We start from the raw sequence: 11,805 nt of genomic DNA, 5'->3' as shown, positions 1-11,805 counted from the left end.
AAATAGGTTACATAGTTTGGCAGTAGCCATGTATGTAGCAATAGATTCTATTGTACAAGAACAGAAGAACAGTGCAGGGCTATTTATGAAGAGCTAGCATACAATTGTAAAACTTTTCCGTGTAACAAACTGGCCCATAATAAATGCCCCCCCCCCTCTTCCCAGTTGCCATTGCTTTAACTATCAGTGTAGGGAAGCAGTACAATCAACCCTACAGTGCTTATAAGAACGTATTCTAGAGGGGAAATTATGACAGTGTGTCGATGATGGGCCCCCTTAAACCATTGCATTGAGTTGTTGCCTAAATGTGGCAAGAACAACTACTGTATAGAAACCAAGAGTATATGTGCTGGGGTGGATTATGGGGGAGTGTATTATCCTTGAAAGAGTCTTTAAAGCCCTCCACCAAAATATCCCATGCATGTGCAATAAAATATTTTAACAGACTGGCTCATTCCTCCCTGTGTAACAGGTTGCTCACAGATCGAAACTAAGAGAGTAAGACATTGGTCCAACTTCTGATAACCAGAAGAAGGGAATCCTTCCTATGCAGTGTAAATTTGCGTTATTCTAGAAGAGTCAGGTTGAGGAACTTGGAGGGTTTCTCAAATACAGGGCAGGGGAACACATCCAATAAGTCCACTTCTGGGGAATTCGTTAGTACACAGACCATCGTGGTCGACAGTACCTCGAGAACTCTTGCTAGTATGGAAAGAATGTCGAGCAAGACCAAAGCATATGGAATAAATCTGCATCTAATTGCATACAGCAAGGACATGGTATAGTTTGTTAATTCGGACAGGTGTCAGGTAGAATCAGCTCAGAATATTAAATTGAGTATAAATTGAATATTAAATTGAATGTACTTGAAACAGAAGTCGTGGGATACTTTGTAGGGATATTTCAATATTTTAGCCAAGTCTGCATCATGCAGAGATTTGCCATGTCAGTCACCCAGTTAGCAGGAAAAGAAGCTTACTTGTGGTCCCCATGTTGCAAGAATGCTCTGTACACCCTTCGTATCACTTTGCCACCAGCCCTATGTTTTACAGCATCTGGGCACTTCATTTGTGATTAGTGACAGGTGGCAGACATGAACTAGGGCATTTAATGATTGTTTACGGTGTTCATGAGAAAGTAATTGACCCAGGTGAAGACTATAGTCTGCCTTAAGGTTTTGGAAATCCAGTAGCTCGCCATCAACAAACAAAGTATTTAAAGTCTATGCGGGTAAACCCCTTCTAACGCCTTGGACAGCCAGACAGCCAGAGAAACACCCATTGGAGCTGTGCAGCTAAATGATGGTGTTCTAAGTCCAGATGGACTAATCCACTCACAGTAATGGGTGACTTTAGAGTGAAAAGAGCTACCCAGTGGCACCCTAGCCCTCAAATCAGATGTGGGACATGTTGAGCTGTCCAAAGAAGGCACAAGGGATGAGCAGGTGAAGGTTGTCAAAACAATACAATAAGTTTTGTAACCCCACCATCTCTACTACTGCTACGTGGGCCATTACTGAAAGTGGAAGAGAAGAACAAAAAGCAAACTGGGATCTTAGGGACTGTGTTGCTCTGCCCAGATTTCCATCCTACAAATCACTGGAGTGATGATAGATATTAATCCCTTAGTATCGAAAGGTAACTGACTTCCAGTTCAATCTGGGATCCAATTGTATATAAAGGGAAAACACTACCATATTGTTAAATAAATAGTTCTTACATTGTAAAATCTTTATCATGTTTGTACATTTTTCGTGTGTAATTTACATCCTAATTATTCTGAAGATTCTGCAAGTAATTTGGCACTTAAGTAAAAGCCAGATTACTGGTTCGGCCTTGACTTGACTGTAGAACCATTTTCAAGAGATGGACAGAGTGGACAATTGCCCAGCCAACCTTACAAGGGTCCAGGCCCCCGTTCACCCTTCACAAGCACGATTAGTGGACTATTGTATCAGAAGAGATTGCCAGGGTGGGTGGTGCTGCTGGTTCAGCCGCTTGATAGTGCCTCTTCTGTTTCTCTCCTCCCTGCTGAGACAAATCCCCAGGTACACAATACTTTCTAATACTCTCGAAGGGCCCATCTTATCTGAATTTAGGAATTGTCCCATCTTGTTTTTCTCTTCCTTATCTGTCCGGTTCTTGGCAACAACCTTTTGAATCAGTTGCTGTGGATCTCCCATTTGATCTCTATTTCATCCTGCTCTTTAATTATATTTCTCTGGTATTCTGGGCTCCCAGTTGCGAGCTAAATGTAGAGTCCTGGATGCACACTCTAGTGCTGAGAGACAGCAGGCAAGCTGTGGGCTCCTCACACCCGGACATTAGATGTGAGACTGTCTCTCACACCATCTGCTCTGCCTCATTATTTTTTTTTTTAGGTTTAACATTGACTGGAGGTTCAGGTGACCCAGATGTTTTTGTTCAATTTGTCTAAATAATATACAGTAACTTACCTTAATGTTTCCCAAACTGTTTGCCATAGGTTTAAAATATTTAGAAAAAAAATCAAAATGTTGCTGTTGCTTTCTCTCCAAGAATGTTTGGGTAAATCCAGGGCGATGCCCTTGAAACCAGGCTCTAAGGCATTCATTTACTATTGAACAAGGACATCATGTGCCACAAGAATGTAGCATACCTAGAGGCAATCACATAATGGCCTTACTGAATAAAAAGTGCTATGCAGAAAATAGTAAATAAATGTCCTGATAAAGTAGAGGGGTATGGCCTTTCATTGGATGTCTCTGTAAAAATGAACTTTTGTCCTAAGTGTTTGTCCTGAATTGTGACACTTTTTCCTGATTTGTTTACAGTCCTGTCCAGAATTTGCCCCCATGTGAGATGGTAACCCTCGCAGTACCATGATCCTGACTGGGATAGGTATACTGGAAAGTGCACTGAGTCATGGTGGAGGTGGATACAAGTGAACATGGCAGGGTTTTTCATGGTGTGCTCAGAGTAGTCCATGTTTCTAGGGAAAAGGGCTGGGTCGTATGGAATTCTCATTTGTCTAATTAGAGATAGAGAAAGAGAGAGAGAGATGGACAGCGTGACAAAGAAGTGGAGAGGGAGTGAAAGAATGGGGGAACGAGATAGATAGCTGCAGTCAGCGGACTTAGTGAGAGACATCAGGTACTTCAGACACAGGCACTTGGGAATGGAGTGCAGCCCCAGCTGTTCCTTCCGACTTGACTCAAATGTGACACCATCACAGGCAGCACATGATTGAGAACCTTGGGCCAATGAGAGGGTGTGGTGCGAGGGAGGTGTGATGCCATGGGCCCTGGAGCATTCAAAAGCAGGGCTGCATGCAGAGTAGTGCGTTCAAAGACAGAGGCCAAGTATCAGGCTATGTATTTTGACAGTATTTTTTTGTTATTCTGAAGTGTGATGGAAACGAAGATTTGTAATAGAATCAAGACACTTTACTTAGTGATGTGCAAATGATAATTATTTGTGTGCTGTATATTTTTTCAACAAAGCTGTGCAACCTTAGTGGTCATTTCAATGGAAACTGTGCTGCCTGTAAAGGAGAGTGCACTACCACACCATGCTTTAGTAATATATTGGTGCCAGTGTGTCCAAAATGCACCTCTCGCTTCATACCACACCCATACAACTCTCCTGCTGAATGGGCGTGGCACATATGCTACACTTGATCTTTGTGTGACGCTTGGATTTTTCACAGTCCCTATGACTTTAGTGCTGTAACGTTGATGGCAGAAACCACCACTCTGAAAATTGTTCCAGCACCACAGCACCGTGGTGAAAAATAACACTCATCCTCTATCAAGTCAATAAAAGTTCTGACCAAAACTGGGATGTGTCACCTGTCCTGAATGAAACTTTATTGGGGGTGGGGTTCCACCTCACAACCCTTCCACCCCCACATGGTTTCTCAATGGTCCCCCATGGTGGGCTACATACCCAGGCCTGGCCGTAACAGGCACCAGGAGTTTTCATGGGGGTCTGTTTTGTGGCAGTGCTGCAGTGTTGTCCCCCACTAACAAAAGCAGCAGCAGAGCTAAGGTGGCAGGCTGCAGTGCTTCTGACTAGCTCCCCCCCTCTCACCCCCACACCTGGGCTGGTCCAGCTGAATTGCCTGGGGTAATTTGAGTTCCCAGTCAGGCCCTGTACATATCTCCAGTGTCTTCTTTCGCTCTCTCACCCGAGATTGTACACCCCTCGTCTTCTCTTCCTCAGCTATTAGATCTCACCCCCACCGCTCGACAATCCTGCTGCAAGCCACCACCACGCACTGTCCTTCATCCTCTGTGATTCATGAGCCACAGTATGATTTGTTCAAGAATAATTAGTAAGCAACCTCTTCAGAATGATGCTAATTGTCTCTGATTATTCAAAACAATCTAAAAACCTTGCTTTCATTTCGCTTCGTTATGCGCAGAATAAAAATACATTGAAAAATAGCACAACTGGCATTTCCAGGTACCCTCGATAAAACCTACGGTTACTGCTAACTACCGAGAGCCCCTCACCAGCAGAATCTTTTGTATGTTGCTGAAAGTTGTGCATGTCAGTTCGAATACGATTGGCTCATTAATAAAATACACTGGGATGAGTGACTGGGTCGCAGATGGTCTTCTCCATCTGTGAATTCGGGTGATCTGACAAAAGATGACACAATCTGCTCTACTGCCAATTATATGTCTCTTTGCGTGTACTCCTTTACTTTACTTCGAGCATTGCTCAGCTATCCACAATCCTCTTTTTGTGTTCTGTCATTTTTTTCAAAAGAATCTGAAACTGTTCTTCAAAAATGCGCCTGATGTGTAGAAAATTCCTACCGCACAATTTGGAATCACGATTATTGTGAGATACGCATAATTTGCGCACTGTTGTCTGACACACAGCTGCTTACTTGAGTCGGTGCCACGCCTAAAATCTTCCTTTCAAACACTGCGGGCCTTTCTCCGTGCCACTTTCTCAATCAAGCCATCTTCTAAATATTCCCCACACCTGACCAGAATGATCCTTTCTCTAGCACAGGTTCTCTGAATGCAAACCCGCAAATATCGCTTTGCGGTTTTGAATTTTCTCTATGAATACACACATAGAAGTGGAAGACTGAGAAGAATGCAGCATTTGCGGATTTAACAAGGAATTCATTTTATTAAGTTTCTCCCCACTCATTGGAACTGAGATAGTACTTTGCGCTAGAAGGGAATCGATTCCTTGAGTTTGCTGCCATTATTAAAAAATAATATTCTTTCTTAAGAAGCATCTTCCCTTCTGTGAGGCACCAGCACTTAGCCTCCCGCCCATGGTTCCACTTTATCTGGCAGTAGCAAAGGCGAGAAGGAGGGGCAGGCCTGAAGGAGGAGGTGCTCCCAGTCCTTCGCAACCCCTCCCCCCCCCCTTATTGCTTCCTTTAATCATTGAAGCTTTGAGGATGAAACCTTGGTTCAAATTGGGAAACGATGATAAGCGAATGAGGAGAAGGCACAGTCAGAAATACAATAATTGTATCAAAAATAGTTTTTAGGAAGGATAAGTGGGGGGACCTCCATTCTGAACAAGCAATGCTTCCAAGGTTTGAGGAAACAGTCATCACATTGATCAAGGATCAATACAACCCTCCTCTCTGGAACACTGTGAAGGAAAACAAACATATTGCTCCGGGTACAGAGAAGTTGAAGCACAACATCAAGGAAAGTATATACTCTAAGGGGCAGATTTACAAGCCCCTTGCGTGACTTTTGCGCAGCAGTTGCGTCACTTTTTTTACGCAACAGCGGCACAATCAATGCGGCCTATTTACAAGGTGACGCATCTAGTGAGGTGCGTTACGTTGTAAAGCCCTGCGTCACATTATACCTGCGTCAGGTATAATGTATGCAGGGTGGGCGTTCCCACGCAGGAAAGCCTCATAAAAGTGACGCAGTGAAATCTACAAGATTTCACTGCGCCACATTTAGGACGCAACTGCGTAAAAACCTTACGCCTGCTACAAGCAGGCGTAAGTAGTGACATAGGGTAGTGGGAATAGGCCTCAACACGCATTGCTGGAGTTGCGCCATGCTTGCGACACGACTCCAGCAATGCGTGACTTTTCCGCCAACAGATGCGTCAGAATTTCTGACGCATCTGTCAATCCTTGCGCCATAGTGCGCCGTATTGTAAATACGCCGCATCTATGGTGGCGCAAGGGTTTCTAAGGGTGGCGCAGGGAAAGTGATGCATCTGTACAGATGCGTCACTTTCTTGTAAATCTGCCCATAAATGTATGGACGCAATGAGGCACTCCATCAAGGAGCAAGAAGACATGTATGGGACATAGATCACAGAAATAGTATGCCTTGTTACTCCTTATCTCATACCGGCTGGAGCTGGCCTTGCCATTTTCCAGGTCTCACCTCATCCCACAACACAAAGCAAACACACAGAGGACACAAACACATTCAAAGAGGCAGTGAAACGACCTCTTGGACATCCCATTTCAGTCACTGGCTACTGAGGTTAAGCTGGCTACCACTTCCACTGCACCTGCACGGACAGAGCAGAGGTCCAGCAGCGCGATGATCTGGAAGACTAAGGGGCATATTTACAATAACTGGCGCATCCCTGCATATCAGCAGGGATGCGCCAGTTATTGTGCGCCACAGCTCCACCACCATCTGTGCCGTAAAAGTGGCGCATTGCTGGAGTTGCGTCGCAAGCGAGACGCAGCTCCAGCAATGTTCTGGGGGGCCCTATCTTGTGAATGCTGTGTCAATCCTTACGCCTGCTTCAGGCAGGCGCAGGGTTTTGACGCAGCATGGGCCTAAAAGTGACTGAGTGAAATCTTGTAGATTTCACTCAGCCACTTTTAGGAGGCGTTCCTGCGACGGAACGCCCCCCCCCCCTGCGCAGGAACGCCTACTTCTGGCGCAGGGCTTTACAACATGAAGCATCTCCCAGATGCGTCACGTTGTAAGTACCCCGCACCATGGCGCAGCATTTGTGCCGTCGCTGCGCCACAAAAGTGACGCAACGGCGGCATAAATGAGGCGCAAGGGGCTTGTAAATCTGCCCCGTAGTCTAGAGAATGTATGACAATGTGCCCTATTTACTGAATGCAAAATACTGGTTGCAATTTGCGACCAGCATTTTTGCAACTAACAAATAATATTAAGAACCGGACTATATACTAATAGGTCAGTAATTAAAATCCCGAATCGTAAAGGGTCAGAATCTGACCTATCACATAAACATTATTGAGGTAGGCCGCACATTCCGTCTCACTTTGATTGGACACCATCACAAGGATGGTGGCCTGCTGGGTCAGCTGACCACTATGTCTGTGATTGATTTTTAATTAAGTAAACTTTTTTTCAGTGCATACCGTTTTCCTTAACGGAAGGAACTACTGCTTCCTCTTAAACAAACTTTTTTTTTGTTGCATTCACCAAGGAGAAGGGGTTCTGCCGAATATAAGAAAATATACTTTTTAGCTGGTGCAAATACTAAATTGGAGCATGTGCAACAGTTACAATGCTTAGTACCTCTGGCCCATGATTATTTTATCAGGGCAGTGAATTAAGGATATACTAGAAGCTGGGGGTGTGCCACAGTGATGGCACAAGGTATGACGCCTGACTCTGAAAAGGCCAATACTTCACCGTGCCAGTTGGGCCTTTGTACCAGTATCAAAGTGGCCACATTCTTCAGCCAAAATACTTCATACAAGGACTCAAACCTTCACACTACTGAGACAGCCACCCAAAGAGAACCCTCTTATGGCTACTATTTTTTTACAAGACTCCACTATTAACTAAACGGTGCCTTAGGACAGCCATCCAGTCAGGAGTAATACAGTTACACTGTGAAATGTGTTTCTAGTGTTGCTTTATCCTATTTTCCATTTGTGCTATTTGTTTTTATAAGATCTACTTTATAATAACGCTTTGTACCACACTTCTGTCATTTTGAAGCACGTTAGCCAATAATACAAGTATCACATTTAATAGAGCTCAAATTACTACCCTTGGAAGGAAGATTGTGCTTGCCTTGCCTATGTTAGATTTCATGACCTTTCGATCACTGCAGGTTTCAGTGTCCAACACTATCCATATTGCCAGTAAAGGGTTCTTTTGAGACCTAATAAACAGATATAGCAGAGGTGTGATATACTAATTGAAGTTTAAAAAGCACATATCTGTTAAATCCCCTCTTGTGGTAATCCACTATATCGGGGGAGTAGGTAAAGACAACGGTTAAGCGCAAGAGCGCATATGATCACACACAGAGCACAACATACACATACAGATAACATTGGGATTTGGTACAGCCCCTTACAGCAATTGGTTATGGTGGTTCAGCTGTCTTTTGGCATTGGTGTCAGTGTTTGCCCATCAGCATTGGTAGCACCCCGTTGCATCTTGTGGATTTAAACTACTTAAAAATTTGTATTAGTTAATACACTCATTGATATGAATTCCTATTTTTTTTTTAATGCAAAAGTTCTCTCCGAGATGTCTTTTTGCTTAACCCTACCTCTACCCCACTCCACTTTTTATCTTTCTCCTTATTTCTTCCCCTGTTCTTCCTCCTGTGTCCCACTCTTTTTTAATATGATGTATTTTATTTGTTCTCTTTTGGTCGACCCGACAGCCGTTAAATACTATTGAATTGCTCGCTTTCTTTTTTGTGCTCCTGTACACATTGTTTCATTTTTTTACTGTCCTAGCATGACAGTTATTTATGTTGGAACAGTTAAATAAAAAAGCAAGATATCTGTGGGGTATCAAGATGCATGTGTTGTGTTCATGAGTCAGAATGCATGCATTCAGATGTGTGCAAAATGTCTCATATGGGCTCACGGTGCCACCTTGGATTTAAACCACTCTACCATGGCAGTTCATCCCGGATATGCATGTACATGCATCGTGATGCACCATCGGCCATTTTGATGTTTTATGTTATTGTTCTAGTGTGACCAATGGATTTTTTAGAACAGTATTAGAAAAAGCATTTGCAGTGTCAATACATCTTAAAGACCATTTGTCTTTGCCAGTCCTTTTTGTTTTGGACAGGATTGAACTGATCTGTATAGAGTTGTGTCCATTCTTCTTTTCTGGAGCTAATGCATGTTTGAATGATTCTCAGAGGGCACACAATAATTGAATCAGCAGAATATAGCACTCTATTTCTAATGTCAAAATAGTTTGTAGTTTAGTTTGTAGCATAACAAGACATATCTCACGACATCAATATAGAGAGCATCATAGAAGGGTTCAGCTGTCCTTGTACGCGCAGGATATATATATATATATATTCACTGAAAAACCATAGGTTTCAGGTGCGTTATAGTTAGTTGGACATTTCACTCGTACAAAACCATAGAAATTCCCCCGTTATAGTTAGTTCAGCTAACTATAACTCACGCGCCCGCAATGCACTGCTGATGACGTCATATATTACATCACTCATGACATGGTCAGCGACATCACTCATGACATGACTTATGACATCATCCTGTGAATGTGTGTTTTCTGAAAATTAAATATGTGTTATATATGTATATCTCAAGGTCGATGGAAGAATAAATGGGTATATAAGTGTCTAAATGGATGATTTGTTTTGTAAAATTGATTGCATAACTGACTGATTAAATGTATCTTAGTGAATACATGGGTTAGTGAGTAATGTTTAAATATGTAAATATCTGTATCAGTGTCTCACTTTGTGTATAAGTGGCTGCATGGGTTGGTGAGTAGCTACATGAGTGTCTATATGGGTTATTAGTTGGTTTTTTGAGTATCAGTATGAGTGTCTGAGTGTCTGCATGGTTCGGTGGGGGGTATTAGTGCATAGATGCATAAATGAGTGACTCACTGTTTGTATGTGTTGAAGACAGCATGTGTGCAGGACTGCATAGGTGGATGAGTGTGTGTGTATGGGTGTGTTAGTGAGTCAGTGAATTACTGTCTCAATAGTGTCTTTATGAGTAACTACATATGTTTTAAACTAGCGTATGTGAGTATTGGTGTATATAAGTGAGTATATGTGAGAGTGAGAGATTGGAAGAGTTCCTGTACAAATAAGTAGGGGTCAGATGCATCAAAGGGTTTTGCCCATTCTGTGTCCATGGGAAAATGTGTTCATGCATATGGCCCTAGGTGTTTCTATAAGTGATTGTTTAAGAGAGTAAGTATGTGTAAGTTCCTGTAGAAGTAAGTGTGGTAGTGTGTGTATAACTGTATATGCAAGTAAATGGAGGTTTGATTAACCCTGGGCGTAGTTTGCGAAGTAGTGCTATGCGTAGCTACACGAAGTGCACTTCGCACTACGCAAGCTACGCGTAGTTTCGCAAACTGCGTAGTGCACTGTGCAAGATGCTGTTCGCATGGATTGCACAGTGCCGGATGCTTGTCCGCACTGTGCAATCAGTGCAAATTGCATCTTGCACAGTGCAAGCGGTCATTTTCTGCTGCTCGAGTAGATTTCTATTCGAGTGGCAGCTTTCTCAATGCGGACTGATAGTTTCTCATCGCGAGTGGTCGCGAGCATACGCGACCACTCGCAATGAGAAACCTGACCTCCCCGCGTTGAGAAGCTCGCCGGGAGGTTTATTTTCCACGCTCGCGATCGGCAACTTGATGTTGCTGATCGCGAAAGAGTAGAAAGTCTCGCCAGGATGTCATTTTGCTTGCTCGCAGTCGCCAACTTGACGTTGAGGACCGCGAGCAAGCAAGAAATGACCGCTGCACTACGCTACGCTACGCGTGTTTGCACTGTGCTACATGCAATTCGCGTAGTACGAAGTAGCGCAAACTTCGCAAACTACGCGAGCGTAGCGTAGTGCTTTGCCCAGGCTTATGTTTGATACTTTGTTTGCATGTGTGACTATGTGTGTGAGTAACTCTATGGATGAGTGGCGGTGTGTAACAGGTATATGAGTACATATGATGAGTGAGTACATGTATGAATGACAGTATAGGGACTGTTGGTGAATGAGTGGATGTATGTGTAGATCTTGGAATTACTAAATAGGTGTGTTGTAAGTGGTATTGGTATGTCTATTGTTTTGAAAATGTTAGTTTCTATTTTTGAGTATGTGTATCAAAGGTTATATTAGGGTGAGAGGAGGTCTGCCACTCTATCACAAGGATGATGTCATCAGTGATGTCATGAGTGATGTCATTTCAGATGTCATCAGTGATGTCATGAGTGATGTAATTGACCATGTCATGAGTGATGTAATATGTGACGTCATCAGCAGTGCATTGCGGGCGCGCAAGATATAGTTAGCTGAACTAACTATAACGGGGGAATTTCTATGGTTTTGTACGAGTGAAATGTCCAACGAACTATAACGCCCCTGAAACCTATGGTTTTTTCAGTGAATTTCTAAGGTTTTTTAAATGCAAATTCCTAACTATGACGTGCCTGAAACCTATGGCTTTTTCAGTGAATTTCAATGGTTTTTTAAATGCTAATTTGTAACTATAACGTGCCTGAAACCTATGTTTTTTTCAGTTAATTTCTAAGGTGTTTTAAATGCTAGTTTCTAACTATGCTTACAGAGGTAGGACATGTGAAGAAAGAAGAAAAAACACACAGAAAGAAGAAAAAGAAATGCAGAAAGAAGCAACAGAAGTCCTCAAAGATGAAGAAAAGTGCAGGAAGAAGGAAGACAAGCAGAAAGAACAAACAGAGGAGCAGAAAGAGGCCTTGTTGCAAAATCATCCTGTACCCTCAAATTTTTCAGATGGGTACTGGTGGTAACTGACTCTGACTAACCAGTCCTAGAGCCAGTGCTATGCTAAAAGATACTTAGAAGACAGTTAAAACACCTACATACACT

This window comes from Triturus cristatus, chromosome 5_1, assembly GCF_964204655.1.
Source record: "Triturus cristatus chromosome 5_1, aTriCri1.1, whole genome shotgun sequence".
NCBI lineage: Eukaryota > Metazoa > Chordata > Amphibia > Caudata > Salamandridae > Triturus > Triturus cristatus.
The sequence above is the reverse complement of the archived record's forward strand: the minus strand, read 5'-3'. Positions refer to the sequence as shown.